The following is a 14,311-nucleotide window of genomic DNA, read 5'->3' on the forward strand; positions in this document are numbered from 1 at the left end:
TTCCACTAGAAGCATCTTCCTTTTGGCATCACATGAATGCTTCGTCTGTTCCAGAGGGCCATGGATCAGTTATTAAGTGGGTTGCCAGGAGTCCAGTGTCATGCAGACTGAAAAGCAGCACTTCAAAAGATAGTAATCTCTGGGTTACCACTTGTGTCACATGCTAGTGAAGCAAGGAATAGAATGATAGGACAGATAAATATGTGGCTAAGGAGCTGGTGCAGGAGGCAGGTTTCAAGTTCCTGGATCACTGGGGCCTCTTCTGGGGCAGGGGTGACCTCTACAAGAGGGATAGGTTGCATCTAAACTGGAGGAGAACCAATATCCTCGCAGGGAGGTTCTCTAGTGTTACTCGGGAGGGTTTAAACTAAACTAGAGTGGCAGGCAGTTGGGAACCAGAGCAGCAGGTCAGCAAGTGGATGGATTCAAGCGAAGTAGATGATGGGACCAGTAACTCAGAAAGAAAGGACAGGCAGAGACAGTAAACGAAATCAATGGTACTAATGGGCTGAAGTGTGTTTATTTCAATGTAAAGAGTATTATAAGTAAAGCAGAGGAGTTTAGAGCCTGGATCAGTACTTGGGGTTACGTTGTGACCATTAGGGAGACTTGGTCGAGGAGGACGACAGAACTGGCTGCTCAACTTCCCAGGGTTTCGTTGTTTTAGATGAGATAGAGGGGAAGGCAAAAAGAGGTGATGGAGTCGCATTACTAATTCGGGAGAAGGTCACAGCTGCATTCAGAGAGGGCATACCGGAAGGCTCATCCAGTGAGGCAATATGGGTAGAGCTCAAAAATAAGATGGGTGAAATCGCTCTGATAGGATTATACTATACACCCCTAATAGCCACCGAGACACAGAGGAACAAATATGTAGGCAGACAATGGAAAGATGCAATAACAACAGGGTTGTTTAGTGAGGGACTTGAACTTTCCCTGGGCTGGGATTCCCTTCAAGCAAGAGGCTTAGATGGGGTAGAATTGGTTAAGTACATCCAAGATGGTTTCTTGAAACAATGTGGGTAGTCCAACTAGAGGAGGGACTATAGTGGACCTGGTATTGGCTAGCGAGTCTGGCCAGATGACTGACCTTTCAGTGAGAGAGCATTTCCGAAACAGTGAACATAGAACATAGAACTGTACACACAGGAATAGGTCCTTTGGCCCATGATGTTGTGCAGAATATGACATTAAATTGAACTAATCCCTTCTGCTTGCCCTTGGTCCATACCCCTCCATTTCTTGCATGCTCATATGCTTATCTAGAAGTCCTTTAAATGCCCCTATCGCATCTGTCTACACCAACATCCTTTGCAGCGCATTCCAGACTCTTGCCACTCTGTAAAAACAAACTTTCCCCCTCTCAACTTAAATGCGTGTCCCCTAGTATTAGGCAATTCAGCTCTGAAAAAAAATTCTGACTATCTCTCCATCTCAATTTTATAGACTTCTATCAAGTCTCCCCTCAGCCTCCACCGCTCCAGAGGAAAAACCCAAGGCTTTCTAGCCTCTCCTTATCGTTCATACACTCTAATCCAGGCAGCATACTGGCAACCCTCTCCAAAGCTTCCACATCCTTCCTGTAACGTGGTGACCAGAATTTAAAGCAATACGGTCTGTATGGCCTAACCGAAGTCTTCTCAAGCTGCAACATGGCATCCTGATTCTTGTACTCAACTCCCTGACCAGTAAAGGCAAGCATGGCATACACCTTACTTTCCAACCTATCTACATGTGTGGTCACTTTCAGGGAGTTATGGATTTGAACCCCAAGATCCCTCTGTACATCAATGCTGTTCAGGATCCTGGCCTTAACTGTATACTTTTCCTTCATATTTGAACTCCCAAAGTGCAGCATCTTACACTTTCCCGGATTAAACTCCACCTGCCTTTTCTCCACCCATATCTGCAACTGATCTATATCCTGCTGTATGCGTTAACAACCTTCTACACTATCCTCAACTTCACCAACCTGTGGTATCATTTACAAGCTTACTAAGCCACCATCTACATTTTCATCCAAGTCTTTTTGTTTAAATCACAAACAGAGGTCCCAGTACAAATCCCTGCAGAACACCACTAGTCACGGACCTCCAGCCAGAAAAAACACCCTTCCACCACTAATCTCTGCCTTCTAATGGGCGTGCCAATTCTGAATCTGCATGGCCAAGTCACTGAAATTAACTAGGGAGAAATTGGTTAGTCAGAGTTCAGAGGCCATACATTTGGACAACATGTCAAATTTTAGGGAAAGACTAATTACAGCAGGTGAGTTGCCTAGGCTGCACTTAAAAGTAGCACAATGTGATAAAACAGGAAGCTGACAACAAATCCAAAATGTGCAATTTTGCTCATGGAGATAAAGTGCTAGTGCTACTTCCGGTGGTAGATGAAGCTTTAAAAGCAAGGTTTAGTAGATCTAATCAGATTGAAATGAAATTGAGCAAGGTGAATTGTTTGATAAGAATGCCAGAGAGAAAGAAATGTGTGTCATGTGAATATGCTCAAAAGGTATTTTGACTGTCTAATCCTGCCACTGCTTTCTAAATGCTCTGCTATAAAATCCTTGACAATGGATCCTAGAATTTTGTCCACGACTGATGTTAGACTCACGAGTCAATAATTCTCTGTTTTCTCTCTACCTCCCTTTCTGAATACTGAAGTGACATTAGCCACCCTCCAATCTGCAGGGACTGTTCCAGAGTCTATAGGATCCTGGAAGATGACCACCAATGCATCCACTACTTTACAGCTACTTCCTTAAGTACTCTGGGATGTATATTATAAGGCCCTGGGGATTTATCAACCTTCAATCCCAACAATTTTCCCAATACCATTTCTCTACTAATATTGATCTCCCTCAGTTCTTCCCTCTCACTAAATCTTGCATCTTCCTCCATTGATATTAAAACATAAAAGAGGAGACAATACTTAGGTGATAAAGGGGGCTATAAGCAGGTGAAAATGCTTTGGCTGTAGTGGAAAAAACTTATTTCATTTCAAGGCCTGGGGTGCTAGGATGGATAATAGACATGGAAGTAGATGGTCATGCTCCAAAATTGTGAAATTCAATATTAAGTTCTGAAGGCTAAGATCCCCCAGCAGAAGATGAGGTGTTAACCATCCAGCTTGCATTAAGCGTCACTACAGCAGGCCTGAGTCAGAAACGTTAACACATTTGTTGTTAACAATGGTAACAGTGGCGTGCTGAAGTGGCAACATCCAGGTCATTTTTAGGAAAAAAAATGAGCGGCGATCTGCAAAGCAGTCATGTTTTACACTACATTGACTGCCAAACTGAAATCTCAGAAAGCAAATAGTTATTATATAAACACAGCCTGAAAGCAAACTCAATGTTACTGATAAAAAATTTACATTGTCATTCGCCCCTCAATGAAATCAACCAAACGCTGATGTTTTTTTAAAAAAAAAAATCATGAACCTCTGGCTGGATTCTATCCTCTCTGCTTTAAGACTTATCAACTCAAACAAGAGAACTTAGAACAGCCACCTCCAAACCTCCAGTTCCACAGATTACTCGACTGTTGGAGGGCAAAAATATTTGGGAATCATCTTGCTCAGGTTACATAAGCACCATTCACTGTTTACTTCGAGTTTCCAGTCACTGTATGCTGAGGCCCAAGGACTGCATATACCCCTTAGCTTGGCTTTTCCTGCTCTTTTGTCGAGTGCAAAAGTAAAGGGGAAGACCTTCAAAATCATGAGTGGTCTGTTTTTTGTAATTTATTCATTCGCGGGATGAGGGTGTCGCTAGCTTTTATAGCCCATCCCTAATTTAAGAGTCAACCACATTGCTGTGGGTCTGGAGTGACATGTAGGCCAGACTGGTTAGGATGGCAGTTTCCTTCCCTACGGGACATTAGTGAACCAGATGGGTTTTTCCAACAATCGACAATGGATTCACCGTCATCATTAGCCTCTTAATTCCAGATTTTTAAAAAAAAACGAATTTAAATTCCACCATATGCCATGGTGGGATTCAAACACCGGTTCCCAGAACATTATCTGGGTCTCTGGATTAACAGTCCAACAAGAATACCACTAGGCCATTGCCTCCCCCTAGATAAAAGTATCAAGAACAGAAGGCACAAACATTAAGTCATTGACAAAAGCAGCAATAACCTCTTTCAGAAATTCATCTAGATACTTCACAAATGCAGAATTGCTTTGATAAGTTCACCCTTGCCCAAATTTGAGAACAAGAATAAAACAAAGTAAAATATGAAAAGCGACAAATTAAAATAAAGGCAAATATGATGACAACATAAACTACTTCATGAATAAAGTGTTGTTTCACTTCTAAAAGCCTAATTGTGTGAGAAATGTAAACTGAAATGACAGAATTCTTTTTGGAAGACTGCTCAAATATTAAATAGTTTAAAGTAATTTGATGGATATGTAGCCTGGAGCTGCTGCACATTCCTAGCTCTGCAACATCCATTATTTTAATTTTTGTTATATTCTCACTCCCACTGAACCTCTTCCCATGCCCCACTGAAACATCAGCACCCAAATACAGACCTTCAGCAGCCACAAACTGTATTTAAAAAAAAAACAACTTCACTAATTTCTGGGTTTACAGGAAGAGGAATTCTTAAAATCCAGCCAGGTCAGCTTTTTACGCAAGTATGTAGAAGATCCTGCAACAGAGGGGGCGATCCTGGACTTAATGCATCACTAGATGCGAGAAGGAAGTACTTTTATTAAAGCACAGAGTGGTAAGTGCCTGAAAATACAGTGCCAGAGGAGTTGGTTGTGATGGATACAATAGAAACATTTAAGAGGCATGTTGGCAGATATACGAATAGACAGAAAAGAGAGGGATACAGAGCACATTCAGGCAAAAGGCTTTTAGATTAGAAAGGCATGTATCATTGCACTCTTGGTAGGCCAAAGGACCTGTTCCTGTGCTGTACTTTTCTTGAACCTTCATTCTTAACTTGAGATACTGAAGCTGAACAAATGGTTGAAGTTGATTAGAGGAGCTAAAAGGGGATGCAAAAAGATACTGGCAGATAAAATAAAGGAAGATCCCAAGTTGTTTAGAAAGTGTATTAAGGGTGAAAGGATATTGAGGGAAAAAGGAGGACCACAGTGGCAATTTATGCTTGGACCCAGAAGATGAAAGTCGGTGCTCACTAGTGAGAGGATTGATAAAGGTACAGAAGTGTAAGGTTAGATCACACGAATCCGGGAAGAGCTAGCCAACTGGATATAAAATTGGCTTGACAGTAAGTTTGCTGCAGGACTCGTACAGTTAATGGTATGGTACTGGGGAGTGTTTTCAAACAGAGGAACCTAGGAGCACAGGTACATAGCTCCTTGAAAGTGCCGTCACAGGGACAAAGGGTGGTAAAGGTGGCGTTTGGCATGCTTGCTTTCATCGGTAAAAGCACTGAGTACAGGAGTTGCAATGCCATGTTACAGCTGTACAAGACATTGGTAAGGCCATGCTTTGGAGTACTCTATGCAATTCTGGTCGCCCTGTTATAGGAAAGATATTATTAAACTGGAAAGGGTGCAAAAGGATTCACAAGGATGTTACTGAGACTGGAGAATTTGAGTTATAAGGAGAGGCTGGGACATTTTTCCATGGAGCGTAGGAGACCTTAAAGGTTTGTGAAATCATGAAGGGCATAGATAATGTGATTAGCCAATGTCTTTTCCCCAGGGTAGGGGAGTCCAAAACCAGACGGCATAGATTTTAGGAGAGAGGGGAAAGATTTAAAAGGGTCCTGAGGAGTAACATTTTCATGCAGATGGTAGTGTGAATATGTAACGAGCTCTAAGAGGAAATGGTAGAGGCAAGTACAATTACAACATGTAAAAGACATTTGGACAAGCACTACCTACACTAGTGCCCCATTCTTAAATGTTACAAACTTCAAGTGCTTATCCAAGTAGGTTTTAAAGCAAGTGAGGTTTCCTGCCTCAACTACCCTCCCAGGCAGTGCATTCCAGATTCCCACCACACCCTCAGTGAAAAATCTTTCCTCATGTCCCTTCAAATGAAGTCCTGAGACTGAATTTAGGAGCCAGATTGAAAGCCAGGACCTTAATGGTAGTAATCTCCGGAGTGCCATGTGCTAGCAAGACCATGAACTGGCAGATTAGGCAATTTAATACGGTTGGGGAGCAGTGTAGGACAGAGGGTTTTATAACTGGGACAGTTTAAAACGGGACGGTCTTCATCCCAACAGAGACAGGACCAATATTCTTGCGGGTGATTTTGCTAGCACAGTTAGGTGGGCCTTAAACTAGTTTGGCAGGGGCATGGAAACATTAGGGGAGGCTCGGAGTTAGCTCAAGTGGGTGAGGGCTTAAGGAGAAAGAGAATCAGAACAGTAAGTAAAAAGCAAGCAGCAGCTGAGCAGTGCAGCACCAAGATGAGTGGAAACCACGTAGTGACAGAAAAAGTGAGATGCTTGAAAACAAAAGGTTCCTTTGGTGGTGGTATACAAGCTAGCATAAGGTAAGATAAGTGAGTTGACGGCACAAATCATCACAAAATGGGTACGATTGAGTGGCCTTTACAGAGTGTCACAACTTGGTGTTAATTATCCAGGGGTATCAGACTATTCGGCAGAATGGACAGGAAGAAAGGGGAAGTGGTGTAGGGCTGATATTTAAGGATGACATCAGGGTGGTAGTGAGGTTCTACGCGTAAAAAAGGTTGAATCAATGTGGGTGTAAATTAGAAATAGCAAGGGGGAAAGTCACTGCAAGGTGTTGTTTAAAGGCCACCATATAACAAAATCATGGTGGGTCAGGCAATAAACAAAGAAATAGCTGATACATGTAGATTTGGTATGGCCATCATGAGGGGGATCTTCATCCACATATCGATTGGTCAAGGCAGCCATGAGGAGCTCATAGGATGTATGCACGATAGTTTCCTCCAACACTATGTAATGGAACCTATGAGGGAGCAAGCTATCCTAGATCTGGTCCTGTGTAACGAGACAGGATTAATTGATGATCTCATAATCCCTCCTGGAAGGAGTGATCACAGTATTGGTGAATTTAAAATACAGACGGAGGGTGAGAAGGCAAAATCCAATACCAGCGTCTTGTGCTTAAACAAAGGAGACTACAACAGGATGAGGAAGCAGTTAGCTCAGGTAGACTGGAAGCACAGACTAAATGGTGGGACAACTGAGGAACAGTGGAGCATTTTCAAAGTGACTTTTCCAGTGTTCAGCAAAAGTATACACCAGTGAAAAGGAAAGGCTGTCAGAAAAGTCATAATCCGCCACACATAACTAAGGAAATAAAAGGAGGGTATCAAATTGAAAGTAAATGCATACAAAGTAGCAAAGATTAGTGGGAAACTAGGGGATTGAGAAATCGTTAAAGGTCAACAGAAAGCCATGAAAAATGCTAGAAAGAAAAATTGATGGATTGTGAGAGAAAACTAGCTCAGAATATAAAAACAGATAGCAAAAATTTCTACAACTACATAAAATGAAAACGAGTGGCTACGGTAAACATTCGGTTCTTTGCAGGATGAGAAGGGGGATTAAATAATGAGCAGTGAGGAAATTGCCGAGTCATTGAACAGGTATTGTGTGTAGGTCTTCATGGAAGACACAAATGACATGCCAATAATTGATGACAAGGAGGCTACATCAGGTGAGGACCCAGAAGTGATCATTACCACTGAAGAGATAATGTTGGGCAAGCTAGTGGGGCTAAAGGTAGACAAGCCTCCTGGCCCTGCAGACATTTTCCCTACAGTATCGGAGGTGACCTTAAAGAAGCTTACACAATCATGAGGGGCACAGATAGGGTAAATAGTTAAGGTCTTTTTCCTGGGGTGGGGGAGTCCAAAACTAGAGGGCATAGGTTCAAGGTGAGAGGGGAAAGATTTAAAAGGGATCCAAGGAGCAACCTTTTTGTGCAGCGGGTTGTGCATGTACGGAATGAGCTGCCAGAGGAAACGCTGGAGGCTGTACAATTACAAAATTTAAAAAGCATATGGATGGCTATACGAATAGGAAGGATATGGGCCAACTGCTGGCAAATGGGACTAGATTTATTGAGGATATCTGGTTGGCATGGATGAGTTGGACTAAAGGGTCCGTTTCTGTGCAGCATATCTCTATGACTATGAAATAGTGAGACATCGGGGACAGAAATTGTCCCATCAGGTAGATGCAACATGAGCTCATGAAAGGCAAGTCACGCTTAACTAATTTACTGGAATTCTTTGAGGACATTACAAGCGAGGTGGACAACAGGGCACTGGTGCATCTGGATTTCTAAAAAGCACAACAAGGTGCTGCACAAGATAAAGTTGCACGGTACTATGTGTAATGTATTAGCATGAATAGAAGATTAGTTAGCGAACAAAGCAAAGCATGGGGATAAATGGATGCTTTTCTGGTTGACAATCCATGGCTAGTGGTGCGCCGCAGGGATTCCTTTTGGGACCACAATAGTTTCTAATTTATATTGGTGATTTTGACTAGGTGACCAAGTGTGGGTGAGGCAGCAGCGACAGCGGCCTAGTGATCAAAGCAGCACCTACACCATTGTGGAGATGGGACTTGCAACTGAGATCTGGACTTTTCTTTCCTTTCGGCTGTTAAATCTTTCAATTTTGGTTTCTGTAACCATGTTGGTGCCACTGAATGGCGACTGAGCACTTTTCGCTGTACTTAGTATGTGACAAATAAATAAATCTAATCAAATCTAAAATCCAATCAAAGTTCAAAGATGACACTAAAATGAGTGGTGGAGCAAAGTGTGCAAAGGACACAGTCTGCAGAGTGATACAAGTCAGTCAAGTAATTGGGCAAGGGTCTGGCAGACGGAGTACAACGTTGGTAAATGTGAGGTCATCTATTTTGATAGGAATAACAAAATGGACTTATTTAAAATGGTGAAAAATTGCAGCAGACTGCTATGCAGACTGACATGGATATCCTTGTGCATGAATCATAAAAAGCTGGTTTGCAGGTGCAGTAGATAATTAAGAAGGCAAGTGGAATATTGTCCTTCACTGCTAGATGGATGGAGTTTAAAAGCAGGGAGGTTTCACTGCAGCTCAATAGTGCACTGGTGAGGCCACACCTGGAGTACTGTGTACAGTTTTGGTCTCTTTACTTGAGAAAGGATGTACTGGCACTGAACGAGGTGCAGAGGACGGTTACCAGGTTGATTCCAGAATTGAGAGGGATGGCTTATGAGCAGAGATTGAGTAGACTGGGACTCTACTTATTGGAATTTTGAAGAATGAAGAATGTAGAAACATAAAATTATGAAAGGAATAGATTAGACAGAAGCAGGAAAGCTGTTTCCACTGACTGATGAAACTAGAACTAGGGGGCATAGCCTCAAAACAAGGGGGTACACATTTATGACTCAGTTGAGGAAGAACGTTTTCACCCAAAGGGTTATGAATCTGTGGCATTCCCTGCCCAATGAAGCAGTTGACGCTATGTTGTTGAATGTTTTTAAGGCAAAGGTAGATACATTTTTGAACAGTAAAGGGATTAAAGGCAGGTAAGTGGAGCTGAGTCTATGAAAAGATCAGCCACGATCTTATTGAATGGCAGAGCAGACACGCTGGACCAGATGGCCTACTCCTGCTCCTATTTCTTATGTTAAACTTCCTGCCTCTCACGTTAAAATTATGCCCGGTTCTTGACCCTTCGACTGAAGGGAACAGCTGCTTTTTATGCATTCTATCCACACCACTCAACCTTAGACCTCTCTTCCAGCAGTGGCCACTAGTCTCATCTTTCTCTACTCCAAAGAAAACAACCCTGAGCCTCTCTTCATCACTGAAATGCTTCATCCCAGGCAACATCCTGGTCAATCTCCTCTGCAGCCTCCCAGGGCAATCACATTCCTCCTACAGTGTGGTTACCTGAACTGCGCATAGTACTGCAGCTGTGGCCTAGCCAAAGTTCCGTGGAGAATCAACACAACCTCCCTGCTCTTATAATCTGTGCCTTGACTTGCAAAAGCAAGCATATTCACTGCTTTCTCAAATACTCTATTAACCTGTCTTTCACCTTCAGTGATCTGCAGACAAGCACCCCAAGATCTCTCTGTTCCTCCGAGCTTCCTGGTGTTCTGCCATTCATTGAGTACTGCTTTGCCTCGTTCCTTCTTGCAAAGTGCACCAGCTCACATTTATCAAGCTTAAATTTGATCTGCCCATCTGACCAATATATTTATATCCTCATGCAACCTAAAAACTTACTTCTTCTCATTGTGAACCACCCGGCTAATTTTTGTCTCATCTGCAAACTTACCATCCACTCCCATATTCATCTACACCATTTATGAATGTTACAGATAATAAGGAGTCTAGCATTGGTAGCCACTGCATTATGGGATCTAGTCACACCAGCCGTCTTCCACCACCACACTCTCCTTCCAGAAAGCCAATTATGGACCCAACTTGCCAAGTTATCCTGGATCAAATATGCTTTTATCATGGCCCCTCTTTGCCCTCCTAATTGCTTTCTTGAGTTCCTACCTGCACTTCCTATACTTGTCTAGGGTCTCTGTTGATTTTCCCTCTGTACTTGTTTCATCCAGTCCTGAATATTCCTAGGCAGAGTTCCCCGGGCCTGTTGCTCATAATTTTACCCTGAAGGGTACAACTTGGGTGTGTACTCTTTCCACTTCTTTTTTAAGTGCCTCCCACTGTTCTGATAGATTTACCAGTAAGTAGCTGCTCCCCATCTACTTTGAGCACAGCCAGCCTTACTTTAATAAAATCTGGCTCACCCCATTCAAAATTCATTTTTTGCAGACCATGTTTTTACTCCTCCACAACAAGCTTAAAATTATGTCGTTGCGGTTGCTATCACTAAAATGTTCCCCCACTGCCACCTCAAAACACCTTGTATGGCTTTGTTTCCCAGAATTAGGTCCAGCACTGCACTGACCTTTCTTTCCTCATTCCCATCTTTTCATTTCCTGTTGCATAGACTGTCAGTAGGTCAGCACCTGGCTATTCTTGCTGAATCCATCCCTTCCAGAGATAGTGTTAAAGTTAAATTCCTACATAAGAGCTTCTGTAAAACATATGAAAAGGAAGAAGAGGCTCCAGTGAACATAAGCCCCTTAGAAAATGAGGCTGTGGAAATAACAATAGAGAACTAAAATGGCAGGAGCTGAACAAGGACTCAGTCTTCACAACACAGGACCATTAGCTTTCCAAAATTACTAAACAATTGAGGGGCAGAAAGGGTAAGAGGAAATTAATGCAATAACTATCGCAGGAGAAAAAAGTATTGAGGAAACTAATGGGGTTACAAACAGATAAATTCCCTAGATCTGATAGATTGTAATCTAGGATCTTAAGGGAAGTAGCCACAGAAACAGTCAATGCACTGGCAGTAATCTTCCAAGAACCCTTAGTCTGGAAAAGCCTCAGAGGATTAGAAATCTGCCAAAGTAGCAGCCTTATTCAAAAAGGGAAGGTGACGACAAAAGAAACAAATAACTTCAGGCAAGTTGGCTTTACATTAGTGCTCTGGAAAATATAAGAGTCTATTATATAGAATATAATAGCAAAGCATTTAAAAACACCTGATACGATCAAGCAGAGTTAGTGTGGCTTCACAAAGAGAAGGACATGTCTGATAAATTTAGTACAATATTTTGAGGTGGTAACAAGCAGGGTAAATAAAGGGGAACCAGTAGATGTAATGTACTTGGATATCCAAGAGTCATTTGACAAGGTACTGCACTCCAATGCACCAGCACAGCCTTTGGATGCCCGAGGAACAGAGTGTCTGAAGACCGAGAACTCAAACCCAGCACCAGGCTCGTGATCTATAGAGCAGTTGTAGTCCTACCATCCTGTATGGATCACAAACATGGACCATATACAGTAGAAACCTCAAATCCCCACAAGTGGAAGCAATTCTCCGTTGGCCCTAAGGGACTATGAAAGAACCAATCTAGTGCACAGTCCTACCTGGGTGTTGCAAGTTCCTGCTAAGAGGCATTGGTCAAGTGAATCTGCTGGTTGTGTTGTTCTTTGGCAGCATGGGGGCTCACTGGTAAACACTGCTGCCTCACAGCACCAGGGACCTGGGTTTGATTCCACCCTTGGGTGACTGTCTGTTTGGAGTTTGCACATTCCTGCCCCCACCCCCCGTGTCTGCGTGGGTTTCCTCGGGTGCTCCGGTTTCCTCCCACAGTCCAAAGATGTGCAGGCTAGATGGATTGGCCGTGCTAAATTGCCCTTAGTGTTCAGGGATGTGTAGATTAGATGGGTAATAGGAGAAGAGTCTGGGTGGGATGCTCTGTGGGTTGGTGTGGACTTGCTGGGCTGAAGGGCCTGCTTCCACACTGTAGGGATTCTACGATCTACAAGACTACTCGATAAGACCCCATGCTGCTGAGGGAATACCCCATATATTAGCTTGGATAAAGGATTGGCTAACTCAAAGACAGAGTTGGGATAAAGCAGGTAGTTTCAGAAATTAGCAGAATGGCACAGGGTTTGGCACTGAGGCGGCAACTATTTAAAATATATATTAATGACTTGGATGAGGAAAGTGAACGCACTATAGCCAGACTTGCAGATGACCCAAGAACAGATGGAAATAACACAGAGATATAGGCAGTTTAAATGAGTGGGTAAAAACTTGTCCATAGAAATATAATGTGAGGTAGCAAGAATAGCAGAATATTAAGTAAATGGTGAAAGACTGTAGAAGCCGGCAGCACTTACCCAGCTGGGGCTCTTATTGCTTGAATCACAAAAAGCTAGCAACAAAGTTCAGTAGGTAATAGATAAAACAAGTAGAATATTGGCCTTTATTTCAAAGGGAATGGAGTATAAAATAGGGAGGTCTTGTTAAAACTATAGGAGGCACTAGTCAGACCACTGGTAGAATAAAGTGGACAGTTTTGGTCTACTTATCTAAGCAAAAGATACACTGGCAGTGGTGGCAATCCAAAGAAGGTTCAATTGGTTTGTCCCATCACAGAATCCCCAGTGTGGAAGCAGGCCATTCAGCCCATTGTGTCCACACCAACCCTGCGAAGAGCAGTCCACCCAGACCCAGACCCTTCTCCTGCCCACCCCCATCCCTGTAAACCAGCATTTCCCATGGTTAATCACCTAGCCTGCGCATCACTAACACTTTGGACAATTTAGCATGGTCAATCCACCTAGCCTACACACGTTTGGACTGTGGGAGGAAACTGCAGCACCCAGAGGAAACCCACACAGACAGGAGGTGAACATGCAAACTCTGCATAGTCAACCAAGGGTGGAATCGAACCCTAGTTCCTGGTGCTGTCAGGCACCAGTGCTAACCACATCACCCACATATGTAAGGATTTTCTTATGAGAAGTTGAGTAAGCTGAGCTTGTACTTATTAAAGTTTATAAGAATGACAAGTAAACTATTGAAAGACAAGACTCTTACGAGAATTTACACAGTAGATGTGGTGAAGTCGTTTCCCTTTGTGGAAGGGTCTAGAACCAGATGGCATCACCTTAAAGTAAACATTTACACATGTAAGATTCAAGGGTTGTCTGTGAAATTCTTTTTCACATAAGACTGGACTGTTAAGTAGATGGAAGACTGAGATTGACAAATTTTTCATCAGCAAGGGAATCAAGGGTGATGGTGCTAAGGCAGGAAAGTGGAGTTGAGGGTCATCAGATCAGTCACGATCCTACTGAGTGGTGGAGCTCTCGATGGGCTGAATGGCATTTGTACTCCTACATCTTATTGTCCTGTTTTTGCACCAATTTTGTCATCCTGTTGCTGGGCAAGTACTCCAGAAATTCCTTCCTGTGGGGTCCTGCTCCTAAACTCAGCTCCTAATCCGAACGTCAAGCACGATTTCAGACCTTACTTTGCGAAGACAACTGGTTTCCTTGCAGACTACAAGAACGGACAGCTCACCTTTGCAGTAACAACTCTCCCTTCAGCTCATGCAATCCTGAACGTGCATTTTCATTGCACCAGGTCGTTCGACACGGTAGCCAATTTTTGTTTTGCCGGCAACAGGTAGGGCCTGTGTCCCCAAGGTCGGAGATCCCTCGGGAATACTTACCGCTGGCCTGTCGAGCGGAACATAGTAGTCAGAGAGTTCGGGCGAAGAGAGGGGGATATGATCAACTTCCGGTGCACTCTTTCCTTTCAGCGTGAATCCCCCTCCTTCAGCAATAGGTAAAGAGGTTTTGTTACTGTCAAATATTTACATCTATTTGTTAGGACAATCATTTTATACCTCAGGGACAAATCACTATCTGTTCAGCGATAGCAGGAACTGCAGATGCTGGAGAATCTGAGATAAC

At 43.1% G+C, this 14,311-nt stretch overlaps 1 protein-coding gene across 6 annotated transcripts in view; it reads right to left on the reverse strand.

Annotated features, from left to right (window-relative positions):
• Positions 1 to 14,311, reverse strand: part of ccdc102a (coiled-coil domain containing 102A) — a 186,031-nt gene that overhangs the window by 170,914 nt on the left and 806 nt on the right. The window contains exon 2 of one of the 6 annotated variants that reach the window (XM_048605636.1): positions 13,917 to 14,074. The exons of the other annotated variants lie outside the window; for them this stretch is intronic. The gene's annotated coding sequence lies outside the window, so the exon portion shown is untranslated. The remainder of the gene's footprint in view (positions 1 to 13,916; positions 14,075 to 14,311) is intronic. 6 annotated transcript variants of the gene reach the window in all.

This window comes from Rhincodon typus, chromosome 15 (genome assembly GCF_021869965.1).
Source record: "Rhincodon typus isolate 14 chromosome 15, sRhiTyp1.1, whole genome shotgun sequence".
NCBI lineage: Eukaryota > Metazoa > Chordata > Chondrichthyes > Orectolobiformes > Rhincodontidae > Rhincodon > Rhincodon typus.